This window comes from Herpailurus yagouaroundi, unplaced genomic scaffold, assembly GCF_014898765.1.
Source record: "Herpailurus yagouaroundi ecotype Mexico unplaced genomic scaffold, PumYag 182, whole genome shotgun sequence".
Taxonomy (NCBI): domain Eukaryota; kingdom Metazoa; phylum Chordata; class Mammalia; order Carnivora; family Felidae; genus Herpailurus; species Herpailurus yagouaroundi.
This window is the reverse complement of record NW_024412413.1, coordinates 53559179-53575689: the sequence shown is the minus strand read 5'-3', so window position 1 is coordinate 53575689 and position 16511 is coordinate 53559179. Positions and strand designations below refer to the sequence as shown.

At 39.9% G+C, this 16511-nt stretch overlaps 1 pseudogene; it reads right to left on the bottom strand.

Annotated features, from left to right (window-relative positions):
* Window positions 1–2636: 2636 nt before the first annotated feature.
* On the bottom strand, window positions 2637–3053 carry LOC121041085 (40S ribosomal protein S24-like; annotated as a pseudogene).
* Window positions 3054–16511: the final 13458 nt, after the last annotated feature.

Genomic DNA, 16511 nt, shown 5'->3' with positions numbered 1-16511 from the left:
AAAATCAAGTGGGTTAGTGGTAGATACTAGATTTCCAGGAACTCAGAATTGCCCAGAAGAGGTGAAGGTACTGACTTCAAAATAGAAGCAAGATGCCTAAGGCTCAGAAGAGGCCAGATAACAAGTCTCTTCATCACCCTGCAGTTGCGGTCCAGGCTACAAGGCAGGGATCTAAGAGGCTCCCGGCAGCTGCACAGTACAGCACAATTGGATCCAGAGAAGGTAATCTAGAAACACACAAGCTGGAGGAGAAAAAAGTAAGAAGTTTCGATGAAAGTCATAATTCCACTGGACATGAAAGTGAGGTCAGTACAAACAAACCTCGAGCTGGGACACTGGAGCTGGACACCTTAGTGGTTAAGAGCTTAGGCTGCGGTGGCAGAGAAGACCCAGGGTTGAATTTCAACTCTACCCCTTCTGAGCTGAATGACTTTGGACAAGTTCTTTAACCTCTCTAGTCCTATTTCCTCATCTTTAAAATAGGGGACGTGATGGTGTTTACTTTTTAAGGATGTAGGAAAGCAAACTGAGATAATGCATATAATGTGTATGCCAGTAATATACAGGCATAGAAAATACTCTCAATAAACATTAGCTGCAATTATTTGTTTTGTTGAACACCTTTGCCCAACCTTTCATCTCATTTCCACCCTGGACAACATTAAAGAACTAAAGGAACTGGGAATGGGTTTATTGGCTCATTCAATCAGTATTGTCAAGGAGCCCATGCTCTGAGGCAGTCACTGTGGTAGGTGCTGGGATCCGGTGGTGAGCAAAGCATTCATAGTCCCTGTCCTCTGGAGCTTACAGTCTAGTGCACAGGCAATCATGAAAAACAAAATCATACAGATAAATGTTAAATTCCATGGATGACAAGTGCTGGGGGTGGGGGGCATGATGCAATGAGAGAGTATAAAAGGGGAATTAAATTCAGTTTCCCCAGGGACATGACTACGGAGCTAAAATATGGAAGGAAGAATAAGAGCTAAGTCGGCCCAAAGAGAGTAGAGAAATCCAAGTGGAAGCACTGGCAGGTAAACATGGTCTGAGCCGGGAGAGAGCGTGGTTAGCAGGAGGCCCTGACAACAGAGCTGTGTTGCTAAAGCAAAGAGAATGAAAAAAGGAGGGGAGGGGAAAGTGAAGGGATAGGTAAGGAGAGCACCTATAGGACCTCTTAGGCCACATTAAGGGATTTTTGTTTTTATCCCAAGAGCAATCAGAAACTAAAGTATATTATTAACTGGGTTGAGGTGCCCCCCAAACACGATCCTTTTGAATATCGTCTAGCTCACCTGTTTAATGGAAGCGAAGAGACAAGTTAGGAGATGCTTGTGATTAGGGGAGGTTGGATTGGGGGCGTTGTAGAAGTAGCGGTAAGTAGATAAATGTGAGAGATATTTAAGTGGGAGAATTCACAAGACTTTAAGGTGGATTACATTGGAAAGTGAAGGGAAAAGGTGGTGTCCAGAACGAATCCAGCACTTTGGCCTTACCTAGCCAGTCGGATGGTGATGCTCTTGCCCAAGACAGGAGGACGCTGAAAGGAGACTGGTTTGGGTAGGGGTGGGGACGGTAGTGCTGAGCGAGTGATAATTCAGTTTTGAGGGGTGTCTGGGCAGCTCACTCAGACTCTTGATTTTAGCGCAGGTCACGATCTCGATTCACGAGTTTTAGTCCCACGTTGGGCTCTGTGCTGAAAGCATGGAAACTGCTTGGGATTCTCTCTCTCTCAAAATAAATAAGTAAACTTAAAAAAAAGAATTCATTTTTGAAAATGTTGAGTTTGAGGTACATTAGAGATATAAAAGAGAATATGCCAAGCATTTGTACATCGAATCTGGAACTTTGAGGAGATATCTGGGCTGCACATATAAACTTCTGAGTTATCTACCACACAGCAATGAATTGTGAAGTCTCAGGAAAGGAGCAGAGGGACCCAGAGCAAGTCTTGAGCAACGTCTGCATTTATGGGGGTACACCCCCTCATTTTACCAGCCCTGGTCAGAGACTTGACTTCAGATAACTGAGAATAAGAAATCAGCACTAGATAACCAAATCCATTTGTATAACTTTGCATTTCTTTTCTTTTTTAAAAAATATTTTTTTTTAATTTTTTTTCAATGTTTTTATTTATTTTTGGGACAGAGAGAGACAGAGCATGAACGGGGGAGGGGCAGAGAGAGAGGGAGACACAGAATCGGACACAGGCTCCAGGCTCCGAGCCATCAGCCCAGAGCCTGACGCGGGGCTCGAACTCACGGACCGCGAGATCGTGACCTGGCTGAAGTCGGACGCTTAACCGACTGCGCCACCCAGGCGCCCCTTAAAAAATATTTTTAATGTATATTTATTTTTGAGAGAGAGAGTGCAAGCGGGGGAGGGCACTCTCTAGTTTTGAGAGAGAGAGACAGAGACAGAATCCAAAGCAGGCTCCAGACTCTAAGCTGTCAGCACAGAGCCTGATGTGGGGCTTGAACCCATGAGCCACGAGATCATGACCTGAGCCAAAGTCACATGCTTAACCGACTGAACCACCCAGGTGCCCCTTATTTTCTTTTTTTAAAAGGTCTTAGTTTATTAATCCTCTCATGAAATACCTGCGTGATTAATCACCACGGATAGTTACCACAGAATTATTACTCCTTCTTTTTGCCGGCACCAACATTGGCTTGTGCAGTCCCCCTGACTTTCTTTATTCTGTTCTTGCATTCCTTTTGCTGTTTTCTTGATGTCTTTTTCTTCTCATACAAGCCATGTCCTGCAAGTCGATGTCTGGGTTCGTTTTCTGTACATAATCCAAGGAATCACAAATCATGCCAAAGCCAGTTTTGCCACCACCACAATGGGTTCTGAATCCAAATACAAAGAGGACGTCTGGTGTGGTCTTGTACATTTTGGCTAATTTTTCCTGAATTTCTGTCGTCGGTACTGTTGCCTTTCTGGGGTAAAGAACATCAATGACCCTCTGTTTCCACTGAGGTAGTCGGTTGGTCATGAACTTCCTGGTCCAGACAGTTACTGTGTGGATCATGATGGCGGCCAAGCTTCTAACAGCCAAGGAGGTAAAGAGATGTTTTATTTTCTACTGAACATTTATATAAAGAAATTCCAGCTTTATCTTAGCTAAACTAAGGGTTTGAAAGAGAATTTTATATATTTCAGTCAAACAGAATAGGCAGGGACTTCAGTGCCCTTTCAATTGCCTTCAATTACCTGGATGTAGTGGCTAAAGCTATAGACCCAACGGGGAAAAAAAGCAGGGAGAGTTGACTTAGCAGGAGAGATGCAATCATCCAGGAGAGACGGTTTAAAGGAGAAGTTCCCAATTGTGTGTCCATCAGAATCATCTGAGAAACTTGGCAATATGCAAGTTCTCAGGAGTTACTTAAATTTTTGATTCAGTGGGTGCTTCTTGGAACCTGTGTTTCAATATGTAACTGATCTTTCTGACGAAATGATCAGAGGAACACATTTTAAGAAATGTCTCTTTAAAAGGTAACTGCTCCCAGGGACTTCTAGTTTTACCAAAACCCAGCCAAATGTCTCAACAACATTTATTTAAAAGTTCTTCCTTATCTCACTGATTTTGTTTGCCGTATTTATTACATATGAATTCCTTATACATATTTGGATCTATTCATGGATTTTATGTCCTATGCTATGTACTGTTCTATTTACAGGTCACACGATGGTAACTATTGAGGCTTTGTAATATGTTTTAGTACCTGATACTTTCACTGCTCTTCTAAGAGATATCCTGGCGCTTTGTTTCTTGCACCATTTTTTTGTATGAGCTGGAGGATCTATATGTTTTTTCCTTCCTCATTCTTTCTCTTCCTCTCTCTCTTTCCCCCACCTTCTTTCTTTTTTCATCCTTCAGTAGAGATGTGCTCATTTTCTTGCCTCATGTTCTTATTAGCCCAGGTTCTCACTCAGTAGAGGGAGAGGGGAAAAATTGGAGAAGTCATTATCCTATTTGTCAAGACAAACTTGATTTGCTTGAGGACCGGAGAAAGGCAAGCCAAAGGTTTTATGCTCAATATTTTAATGGGAACCACATTAAATGCATATTTTACTTTAGGTAGAACTAAAATCTTACGATTTTGAATCTTGCTATTCCAAATAATAGCACATATACTAAAAATCTTGTGTGTGTGTACGTGTTCTTCAGGAACATGGTAATGTTTCTCATAAAGGCTTTATCTGTTTCTTGTTAAATGTATTCCTAAGTGTTTAATCATCTTGTTGCTATTGTAGGTGAGATTTTCTTCCATTATATCTTTCAGTTAATTGTTAGATGTATTTTAGAAGGCATTAGTTCTGCATATTTTTATTCCACAATGTCTTTTTGAAGTCTCTCGTTACTTGTACTTTTTCAGTTGAATCTTTAAGAATTACCTGCTTAATAATCAAGATATCTAGAAATAGTAATAATTTTATTACTTCTCTAAATTTCATGCCTCTAAGTTATCCACTTATTAAGTTGTATTAGATAATACACATTAAGATATTATCATGTTAAGAAATTGTTCATTTTGTTAAGTGTTGTTATCAAGACTGGGTATTGGATTATGTTAAAAGTCACTTTCAGGAGCACCTGGGAGGTTCAGCTGGTTAAGTGCCTGACTCTGGATTTTGACTCAGGTCATGATCTCACGTTTCGTGAGTTCGAACCCCACATCAGGCTCTGCACTTAGAAGGCGGAGCCTGCACTGCTTGGAATTCTCTCTCTCTCTCTCTTTCTCTCTCAAAATAAGTGATTAGAGACGATCATATATATTTCCTCTATACTGTGTTAGTACTCCTTATAATAAATATATTATATTTCTTAGTATTGAACAATATTTACGTATTTCTGGCTTAAACCCTATTTGGTCATGATGTACTATCGTTTTTTAAGGTGATGCTGAATTCTGTTCGCTAATATTTACTTAAGATTTTGTCTTATGTTCATAAGTATATTGCAATGTAATTTTTAGAAATTCGACAATGTTTAAGGATAATTTGACCCAGACCATAGTTGGTTTTCTGTCCTCCTGCTGAGAGCCCTACCTGTTGGTTCACCATAGTCTGAGCCTAGCTCTCTTTCTCGTCAAAACATGAACCTGAGCTAGACCTTGTCTCCTGACCAACTTGAATTCTGAGTCTTACACATGTGTTTTGGAACCTTTTTGCTTTTCTTTTTACAGACTTTCTGGTCCACCCCCCCCCCCCATTTGATGGTCATCGTATGGTTGGTTTCTGTTCCAGGTTCCTAATCCTATTTAGGCTGAATTCCAAATAATTCCTGTTTGTCTCCTTCCCATCTTCTGCATTTAATTTACTCCCTGGGGACCATGTGACAAATCTTTAAGGACTAAATATTAATTACTTCTGCTGGTGGACATTAAACAACTAGTCCTTTACTGCCCCCTTGAGGACCTTGGCCACCACACACCTTGTGACCCATCTTGTGGGGAGAGGTGTTTATCCCTCCCCATATGACCATTCTCTCCTGAACAGGAACTAGGCACAAAGAATGAACTGCACTGAGAGGGGTGAAGAAGACAAGGATGACACCCATTTCTGCCTTCGAAGAACTTAAAAACGAGGCGGACAGAGGGGAAGTAAGGCTTATCTGTGTGCATTTAGGGCTTGAGGGTGGTGAAGGAGGATGTTGTTAACCAGGCACAAAGATAGCTGTAAGTCCCGGGAGCCCCACAGGGACAGTATAAAGGATTGCAGTAGTAGTTGAGAAAAAGGGAAGACAGAAGTCACTGCGACAGTAGAAGACTTCATGGAAGATATGTTTCAGAGCTGGTCTTTGAAAGGTGAAAAGACATGCACGAGCCAGCAGGACAGGTTCTCTTGTGGGGAGATGGCATGATACAGCCATCAGAAGCAAAAATGTGTGAAGCACAGGAAGGGGATATTCTGACTAGAGTGAAGAATTTTCATGGGGCAGCAGGATGAGAGAAAAGCTAGAAAGGTAGTTTAAATCCAAATTGGAAGGCAATTTACATTTATTTCATCACTAATGGAAGGTTTTCCCTGAAAGCAGATTTTCTTAGTAGGCGAATAGTGAAGGGCATTAAAGGGAGCGGTACAAGAAGGGAACAGGTGTCGAAGGAATAAAAGGGTTCCAAATAAAAAGGTTGAGTGGTAGGGAAATGGATAAAAGAAAAAGGTCAATCCTTCAGTTTTTTTCTAGAGTGTCCTCATTCAGAGAGTGGGGGGTACATAAATGGGTTGTGTGCTATGTGACATAAGTGAAGATCTGTTCTGTGGAATATAACAAGTACGCTACACAAACCTTCCAAAAGAATGGCTGTGCGTGCACACATTGTGTGTGTGTGTGTGTGTGTGTGTGTGTGTGTGTTTAAACTAGTAGTCCAGGGATAAAAGCTTTTGTATATAACAGTCCAGATATTTGCTACTGCTTGCCACCATCGGTGCATCACAGACATCTCCCTGCCCTCCAGAGATATGTTACTCTTTCCAGTGTTTGGTAATTTCATGAAGCAGAGAGAGTTTCTAAGTGGAGTTGAGTTTCTACAAGGATCTTGTTGTTTTAGATGTCCTGATGAAATCACTGGTTGGTTGTTTAAAAAAAAAAGGGGGGGGGCGCCTGGGTGGCGCAGTCGGTTAGGCGTCCGACTTCAGCCAGGTCACGATCTCGCGGTCCGTGAGTTCGAGCCCCGCGTCGGGCTCTGGGCTGATGGCTCAGAGCCTGGAGCCTGTTTCTGATTCTGTGTCTCCCTCTCTCTCTGCCCCTCCCCCGTTCATGCTCTGTCTCTCTCTGTCCCAAAAATAAATAAACGTTGAAAAAAAATTAAAAAAAAAAAAAGGGAGGGGTGACATAATAAAATTTTCAATTCAGTGGAAGTAACAGCATACCTAACTTGCATAGTAATTGTATCATTTATTTCTTGCTCTAATAACAAAACACTCCCAAATTTAGTGGCTTACAACAGCAATAAACATTCATTATCCCACATGGCTTTGCATGTCAGAAATTCAGGAGCAAATTAGCTCGGTGGTTCTAGCTCAGAGTCTCTCATGAGGATATACCCATGGCAGCAATCATCCCAAGGCTTGACTGAGCTGGAGAAGGCGCTTCCTAGGTGGCTCATCTACATGGCAGGCCAGACACAGAGGGACGATGAGATGGAAAATAGCAAAGATAGATAAAAAGATATAGAGGACAGAGTGAAAAGGTCCAACTTGCATCTTGCTAGAGTTCCAAAAGGAGAGCGTAAAGAAAATAGGGGAGAGGCAGTATTGAAATAGATAATGGCTGAGAATTTTCCTGAATTAGTGAAAGAAATCAACCCTTAGGTTGGGGAAAGCCAATAAATAAGACAAATAGAAAAGAAAAAAAAGGAAAAGAAAAATCTTCAGTTCAAAAGACTAATATCAAAGGAAAAAAAAACCACACAAAAAACATAGAAAAAGCAGGAGAAATAGAAAATCCAAAATGGAAAATAAGAGGAGAGAGGTAAATCCAAGCATGTCCATAATGATAGGCAGTATAAGTGATTAAAATTAGTTAAAAGGCAAAAATTGTCATACTTGAAAAATAAAGAGTCAAGCTATACATGGCTAAAAGGAGACATATCAAAGTATAAGGACATGAAGAAGTTGAAAATAAAATAATGGGAAAAGATTTGCCAGGCACAGACAGAACAGGAAGAAGAGGAGGATGTGGGGGAGGAAGAGGAAAAGTAAGCTGGCCGTGGCTCTAAGTCTAGCATAGATAGGGATAAAGAGAGCCAGCACTTGTTGGCAAAAGGTTCAAAGCTCCAGAAGATGGATACAGTTGCCAGATTTAGCAAATAAAAATACAGGACACCTGGCTAAATTGTACCTTTAGAAAAACAAGTTCTCTTTACTATAAATACTTCCCAAATACTACATGGCATAGTCATAATAAAAAATTATTCATTGTTTACCTTAAATTCAAATTACCTAAGCATGTTATATTTTATCTTGCAACCCTACAAGATGATTGTATTTCATAACAGCTTCAAAATATATAAAGAAAATATTGACAGAGTAAAAAGAGCTGAGTAGAGAAACTGAGCAATCTCCTTATAACACAGTGGGAGATTTTAACAAATCCCTCACTAACTGAAAAATATAAAAGCTTATTCTAATGAATATATGTGTAAGATGAGTGTGAATATACAGTAAAACCTTGGATTACGAATAACTTGTATTAAGTTGTATTAAGTTGTATTAACTTGGATTAAGAATAACTTGTTCTATGAGTGCTGCAAGATGAGCAAACCTTTCTAATAAATTTTAACTTGATAAATGAGTGATGTCTTACAATATGCAGACATATTGTACATGATATTACATGATAGTACATGATGCCGAACATCACATGTCACATGATCACAACTGAGCCAATGGTTCTCTCCCTCTCTCTCTCCCTCTCTCTCCCCCTTCTGTGAAGATTGTGGGTGATTGTTAATGCAATATCACATTTCTGCGAAATCCTCAAAAGGAGGCAAAAGCAAGTGTCATTGGATAGGTTCCTCGTTAAAATTGCACAAAAAGGAAAGATTCCATTAAGCCAACAGATAGCAGTGATTCCATTAGTGGTAGTGAAAGTTGTCCTACACAATGAGCCTCCTCTCTCTTGTCTTCCCTACACCAGCCACGAAGGTTTTCTAAGGTCAGTGCAGGTCAATTTGTTTGTTTTTCTTTATATTTTGTATTTTGTTTATTATTTTGTATTATATTACAGTATTGTACTCATTTTTACATGAATATTTTTGGGTTGTGGAATGAATCATCTGAGTTTCCATTATTTGTTATGGGGAAATTTGCTTTGATATACAAGTGCTTTGGATTACAAACATGTTTCCGGAATGAATTATGCTCACAAAGCAAGGTTGTACTGTATATGTGTATACAAAGTTGTATATACACAAACAAAAAATAGCATACACATTTTTCTTCCATTCCCAAATGGAACATTTACAAAATTGATCACTTACCAGGTCACATGATAAGCCTCAATAAAGTTAATCAATTTCTATCTGAAGCCTGTTATAGAATACATTCTGTGACTTCTATGCACATGAGTTAGAAATCGTTAATAATAGAAAACAAATACATCCATTAGGAAACAAAAATAAAATTGATCATCTCAAACATCCAACACCTAAGAGAAGACAGTTACAGGGAAATTAGAGAATACTTGGGATTGAAGGAGCTTTCAAAACTCACATACCAAAACTTGTGGGATACGGCAAAAATGGTATTTCACAGGAGATTTACAGCCTTAAATGTTTATCTTAGAAAAGAAGACAGGTTAAAAAGAGGGAAGGTAGGTATTCAACTTAAGTAGTTAGAAAAATGGATTACGTACAGAGAAAGGAGAAGGAGAGAAATAAAACATAAGAGCACATGGAATAAAATGCAAATCAAAGATTTGCTAGAGAAGACCAACAAGGCCAAAGCCAGTCCCTAGGAAAAGCTAATAAAATCGAAAACAACTGGCACAATTAATAACGACAACGAAGAACACACAAAAAAGTATTTAAAAAGGAAACAGACTGCAATTCTAGATAGATTGAAAGTTAAAAATGTACTTAAGTAGTATATAGCAGTCCATTTGAAGACTTAGAAGTAAGAGGAAATTTTCTCAGAAAAATTAACTTTTGAGTACTGCAGGTAAAGGAGAATGCTTGAATTATATTATACTGTATGGAATTATTTTCTATGAAAATTCATTAACGGTTAAAATCTTTTCCACAAAGTAGAAACTAGTCTAGGAGTTTTCTTGGAACAAAATTCAACAATTATGCCTGATAAATTTCTTAGAAATAGGGAATAAGAGGAGTCTGAAAAAGGTTGCTACCTCAAAAGTGGCTGCAAAACTAGTATTTTAAAAAGTGATATAATGGAGCACGTGGATGTCTCAGTAGGTTGAACGTCCAACCTTGATTTCAGCTCAGGTCATGATCCCAGGGTTGTGGGATCGAGCCCCATGTTGGGCTCCATGCTGAGGGTGGATTTTCTCCCCCTCTGCCCCTTGCCCACTCACATGTGTCTTAGAGGCCTTAAACTCAGAAGCTTTCCATAGTCCCTGAAAAGGGGAAGACATTACCTAAGAAGAGAGTGTCTGCCTGGGCAGGGCTGAAATAAGGGAAGGCTTCTCACAGCAGAGACTGTGAGTGGATGACCCGTAGACAAGATTTTGCTCGGGCCTCATCTTGGAACATCGCAGAGACAGCCATGGTGGGGCCAATCAGCAGGAGTAACTGTATCACTGTGAGAAGAATAATTGTGTCCTATGTATGCCACCAGACCAGATGGCATGGTGCATGGACAGAATCGGGTGGGCATAGAGGCAAAAGGCCAAGAGCCATAGAAGATCTCAGGCAAGGCCAATAAAGACTCTGAGGACACAGGTGGACTCCCTGTCTCCACCACCATGGTGTTACATGAGCTTTTTCTTGCCTTTGATATGCTGGGAAGGAAGATAGTAGGAGAAGGGAAGAGAAAGAGCCTAAGCAGAAATTTGATATTCAAAACAGACCAATTTAAATCCTAAATTGATTGCATAATCATTTGAGAGTAACTGTTTTAAACCAGGTTTGGCTACACAGTTTTTATCATAAAACCCAAATATGGAATCACGAGCAAGATGAATTTTAGTTCCAAAGAAATAGTTACATGTCTAAAACTGGTTTGTTTCTATATATTTAAAACTCAAGAGGGGCACCTGGGTGGTTCAGTCAATTAAGCGTCCAACTTCCACTCAGGTCATGATCTCACAGTTTGTGAGTTCGAGCCCCGGGTCGGGCTCTGTGCTGACAGCTCGGAGCCTGGAGCCTGCTTCAGATTCTGTGTCTCCCTCTCTCTCTGCCCCTCCCCTGTTCATACTCTTTCTGTCTCTCTCAAAAATAAATAAACATTAAAAAAATGTTTTAAAAAAACCAGGTGTCAGCATTATTATTGCCATTTCATAGATGAGAGAAGTTATATGCATTCTCTCTAGATTAGAGCATAGAACAGGAAAATGGTTTTTCTAGAGCATAGAACAGGAAAAGTAGAAGGTTTATCAGACATGCATTTGCTCAAAAGCTCACTCTCTTCCCACCTCAGTAGGAGCTGACTTGTAATGGGAAAATGGTAAAGTGGTGCCTCTGTTTCCACAGTATGACATACGTTGGTGTGGGTCTTGTGCTTGTTTATATCGCCTTATGATTGCCACAAGGCACCCACATTAGGTACATAATGAATATAATCACAGCAACTGCCTAGTATTACTGAAACTTCATGCAAGGACATCACATTCCCTACAATTGTTATATGTGATGACTACTTAGCGAACAAGAACATCTCCTTGAAAGTGAATGTTAGTTCTGGTAAGATATAATTATTCTCTTCTACTCTGCTCAAGAAAGAACAGAAACTCTCCAGTCAAATGCAGCTTAATTTTTTCAATCCGCAGTTAACACAAATTCAGCATTCTGCTGTAGGTGCTCTCCTTCTCACAAAGCTGAATCTCAACAAATAAAAACACAAGCCCCATGGCCCCACCCCACAATACATAGCTTCTTCCTTCACTGGGGGTGAGGGCAAGTTTCCCAGCAGGGTGCCTAACTCAATATACTGCATTCCTGTAAGCCTAATTAGTTCCCAAGGCTTGTTCAGCTTTTCTGATTTTGCCTCCTATGAAGATGGAGTGGCCATATGCGGATAGCTTACCTCCAGCTCTGTGCCAGGAAGCCCCGAAAAGGACAGAGGCAGCTTTTTGGTTCTGGGTCTGCCCCTCTATCCACATGGCTCCTACTGCCCTTATGCACCCTGCCCCCACCCCAATACAATGGACGGGACTCTGGTAAGCAGACAGAGCATTTCTCTCACAGAAGAGATATGGCCAAAAGGAGCAATAACAGTTTTATCAAAAGGTGACCACAACCACACACATTCTTCATTTTCTAGAAGAATCTATAGTACATGAATCCATGTTTTCATCCCTGTTTATATTCACGGCTACATTTGCACCCATCGATACCTGCATTCCATTTATTGGTTTCTCTATCAGAGTATTTTGGAGTTGCTGATAAAACTGAAAGCAAATTGTACTTTGTTTCTAATAAACCCTACCCCTCCTCACAGGTGGGTTGAGATGTGTGGACTGCCCTGGGCAGGTGTAATATTTTAGTGCCTCTCAACAAAACTCCCTTACATATTTATTCAGCATTAATGTAGATGTCAGAATGAGTGCTGTTTACAAGGAAAGACAGAGAAGCGGGACTGCTAGTGGTATGGGGCTCAAGATCTGCCTTCCTGAGCAGCTCAGCTCTGGTTCCAAATTCCTGTACCTACTTAACAAAGCAAAACCCAGACAGTTAACCACTGAAGAAATGAGAATCTGCCTTGCAGGCAATCAGATGGCAATGTTCCTAACAAAATGTGATGTTTTGCAGACAACACAAGGCCACACAATCAATGTCACTAACAGGAAAAAAAAAAAAAATAAGTTTCTAACAGAACACGGGCAACGCTGATGCTTTAATCTTGCTTTCTCTGGACCAAAATTTTTGAGGTAATCAATCACCAAATTCCCCATATTTAAAAAAAGTTTTTTAATGTTTACTTATTATTTTATTTATTTTAATGTTTATTTATTTATGAGGGAGAGAGAGAGAGCATGCAAGTGGGAGAGGGGCAGAGAGAGGGAGACACAGAATATGAAGTAGGTTCCAGGCTCTGAGCTGTCAGCATAGAGCCTGATGCAGGGCTTGAATCCCCCAACTGCAAGATCGTGACCTGAGCGGAAGTCAGACTCTTAACCGACTGAGCCACCCAGGTGCCCCATATTGCCCATATTTCTTAACAGCATCCACACTATAACTGGCCCTTGATTTCCTTTCAGAAGGAACCACCACAGTCTCTAACCCTATAAGAAGCCCCTCACGTGGTCCTTACCATGGTACCTAAGGTATCCCTGGCTATGGTTGCCATCTGTTGCCCCAAGTTAATAAACCTAACTAAGATATAAATCTGTGAATATTGGTGTATTCCTCCAGGCCTTTAGTTGGTGATTTTGACTGTGCCTATCAATCTTAACAAAAATTTAACAATCCCTTTAGGAGACTTTAGAATGTTACCTTGTAAGGTTTCTCTTACGTACAAGGATTTTGTCCTAAGTCATGTACTCTTTGTGAGAAGAGTTCTACTACACATAATAGTCTCCATCTCTTTGTATTTCTAAAAATATATTTATGATCTTTACAGACAAAAACCTTGGACAATTTCACCGTTGCCCTAACTCTCCCTCACCGCCCCCCACCGTGTACTGCCACCATATCCATGTACAACTCCCCATAGGAGTGGATTTGAGAGATAAATGGTTCAGTGGCTCACACACTCATCCCAAAAGATAATAGTAACTCAGGGTACACTGCAGTTTCACAGCAACATGGTTGTGCTATGTTTTCTGCTGGTAATTTTTCTAAGTTCTGTCTTCTATTGCAAGTATTGGAAACCTAGAAACTGTGTTTCTCAGAATCCCTCAACGACAAGTGCTCCTCATTAGATTTTGCCGAAGAGAGGCGCACGTGTTAAATTTAGAAGGCAAAAATGAATCAGGAACAATTTTGTTTCTTTCTGGCATTGGCAGACAGACATGACGCCTTTGGTAGACAGGAGACACAAGGTTTTGAACTGGCCTCAGTCATTCTCCTATAACTCACATGCTTTAACGCCGCCAACAGCTGAAATCATTGTTGCCACTTTTTCTGCAGTTTCTGAAACTTTCTGATTGTCTGGAAGCTGGCAAAAATTTTCCCTGACCTCTGCTTCCGCAGCACTTGCAATGCTTTTGTAAACAGCTAGTATTCTGCATTAAGTCTCATCTTGATCGAAATCCTACAGTGGTTCTGTTTTCCTGACCTAAACTTCCTGATTGAAAAAGCAAATAAGGTCTAAGCAGTCAAATCTAGGATCTGCTTCTACCTTGCTTTGTGATCTAGAGTCAGTCCCTTCACCTTCTCGGGTTTTTGTCTATAAAATGGAAGGTGGGCAGGCAGAGGTTAGACTGTATGCCCTCTAAGTCCTTCTGGAGTGCTAACGTTTGATGCTTCCATGTTCTAAGTCATCTTGCTGCACATTTGGTCAATACTTCAGAATGTGACACAATGTAGAGGCATCTAAGTCCAACGTGGCAGCAATAAACACAGTGCAGCCCTTTTTTTTTTTTTTATTTAATTTTTTTTTTCAACGTTTATTTATTTTTGGGACAGAGAGAGACAGAGCATGAACGGGGGAGGGGCAGAGAGAGAGGAAGACACAGAATCGGAAACAGGCTCCAGGCTCTGAGCCATCAGCCCAGAGCCCGACGCGGGGCTCGAACTCACGGACCGCGAGATCGTGACCTGGCTGAAGTCGGACGCTTAACCGACTGTGCCACCCAGGCGCCCCGGTGCAGCCCTTTCTTAGATCTCACTGAGAACACTTAGGAGAACCCCAGAAGCCGGAAGTCTGCCTCATCTGGCAGAAGAAGAGGGAACGTGGGATACAAAATGGACTCCATAAATCCTGGACTAGAACCAGTATTTTACATCTCCACTTTAATGTTTTGGTTTTCAGTGTGTAATGTTCCTTTTAGAAAGTTATATTAAATACAATTTTTATTTGTTTCCAAAAGATCTACCTAATGGTTTCTGAGCTCAACAACTATACTAATATTACTAGATATTAAATTAGCTGCACCTAACTGGCTACTGCCCCTAGAACCAGAGGAGGGTATGAGATTAAGTTTTCGAAAAATAATGAAAAAAAATGAATAAATTTCTAAATTAGACAGAACTACACTTGGGGATTTTTGTGCTCTTGATGACATGTTGCTCCCATGGGTCAATTTCTTTTTTTTTTCTTTTTATTTTTTTAATGTTTTAATTATTTTTGAGACAGAGAGAGACAGAGCATGAGCAGGGGAGGGGCAGAGAGAGAGGGAGACACAGAATCTGAAGCAGTCTCAGGGTCTGAGCTGTCAGCACAGAGCCTGACACGGGGCTCGAACTCATGAACCACGAGATCACGACCTGAGCTGTAGTCAGACGCTTAACCGACTGAGCCACCCAGGCACCCCAATTTCTTTTTATTCTACAGCCTTTTGTTTGAAAACTTACGTTCGATCCCAGTAGAGTTTGTTGTTGATTTGCTGGGTAAGGCTAAAGATTCCATAACAGACTGACTATTGGAAGATGCTGGTCTCTTAGCCAAACTTCTGGAAGAATGTCAGCTGCCAACTTGACAGAAGTTTCAAAGTTTTACATTAATTAAGGGAAGGATTTCGCTCTAATCCAAGATTTGAATAGTGTTGTAAAGGAATTTACCTGAGGATAAGATAAGATTGTTAGGAAGTGAAAGCCACCCCCTCCCCCTGAGAACCTTACCCTTTGGTATAGTCAAAAAAAGTGTCTTAAAATGGAATACTGAATATAAGGAGATATAAGAAGCTTTCCAAAGAATTTGAGGACATGGGTAGTTTTACAGAAAACCAATTCAAGATCTTCAACTTTCAAGTGTACTTTTTCCCATAGCTGATCTGCTTGAGAATTCTCCTCTGATGAAGAAGCAATTATGTTCTCCTTTCCCACCTCCATTTTCATAATCGCTCTTTTCCCGCTTTATAAAAGCACCCATCCCTAATGTTGATATGCTATATTGCTCCATAGTATCAAAGGGTCACCTTGAAAAGTAATTCAGTGTCGAGAAAAGCAATGCCTGTAAAATTAGGTAATAAATATTTTTGTGAGTCTATAGTATTCATTTTTCTCAACAACATTTAAGAAGGACCTAACCAAGTGGTGAGCTGATAGATTGTTTAAAAATATTTTTAGTAGATCATTCATACAATTTTTGACACGTAAGTAAAAAGTACTTTGAGAAATTTGAGTGACAATACTACTCAAAATTACTCATTTCCATCTACTTATTCCATTGAGAATGAAGTTTCTCAATGATTACAAATTGAAACATTGCAATAGAATTGATGCTACATCCAATCTTTGAACAATAAGTAATATGTAAAAATACATAACTATTGAGAGAGCACGCCCATCTAGTTAAGGGACGTATTCTGGTAAGTTTTTACTATAGTTAATAATTATTGCAATGTGTAATATATTTATTTTATAATCAATTTAGTGCTAAAATAATTGTAATTATAATCCAACTCAAAATAAATTGTATAAAGTCTCATAAGATTTTAAAACACTTAATCTCAATTTATATCTCACATATGTATGTTTGTACAGGAGTGTGATGGAGTAATTAATAAAAAAACTTTCAAATGTAAAACATATTAAGTGAAATTCTTCAGTGGCAATAGAATGGAAATATATATTCAATGAGAAAAGGGAACAATATAAAATTTCTGACAGTTAAGGCAGAAATCATTCATGTATTCTTAAATGGGGTATGGTCAACATTAATTTGTTTAGTTACTTAGATTCCACTGGCTGCATTTAAAAGTGTGACATAACAATTTGATTTTA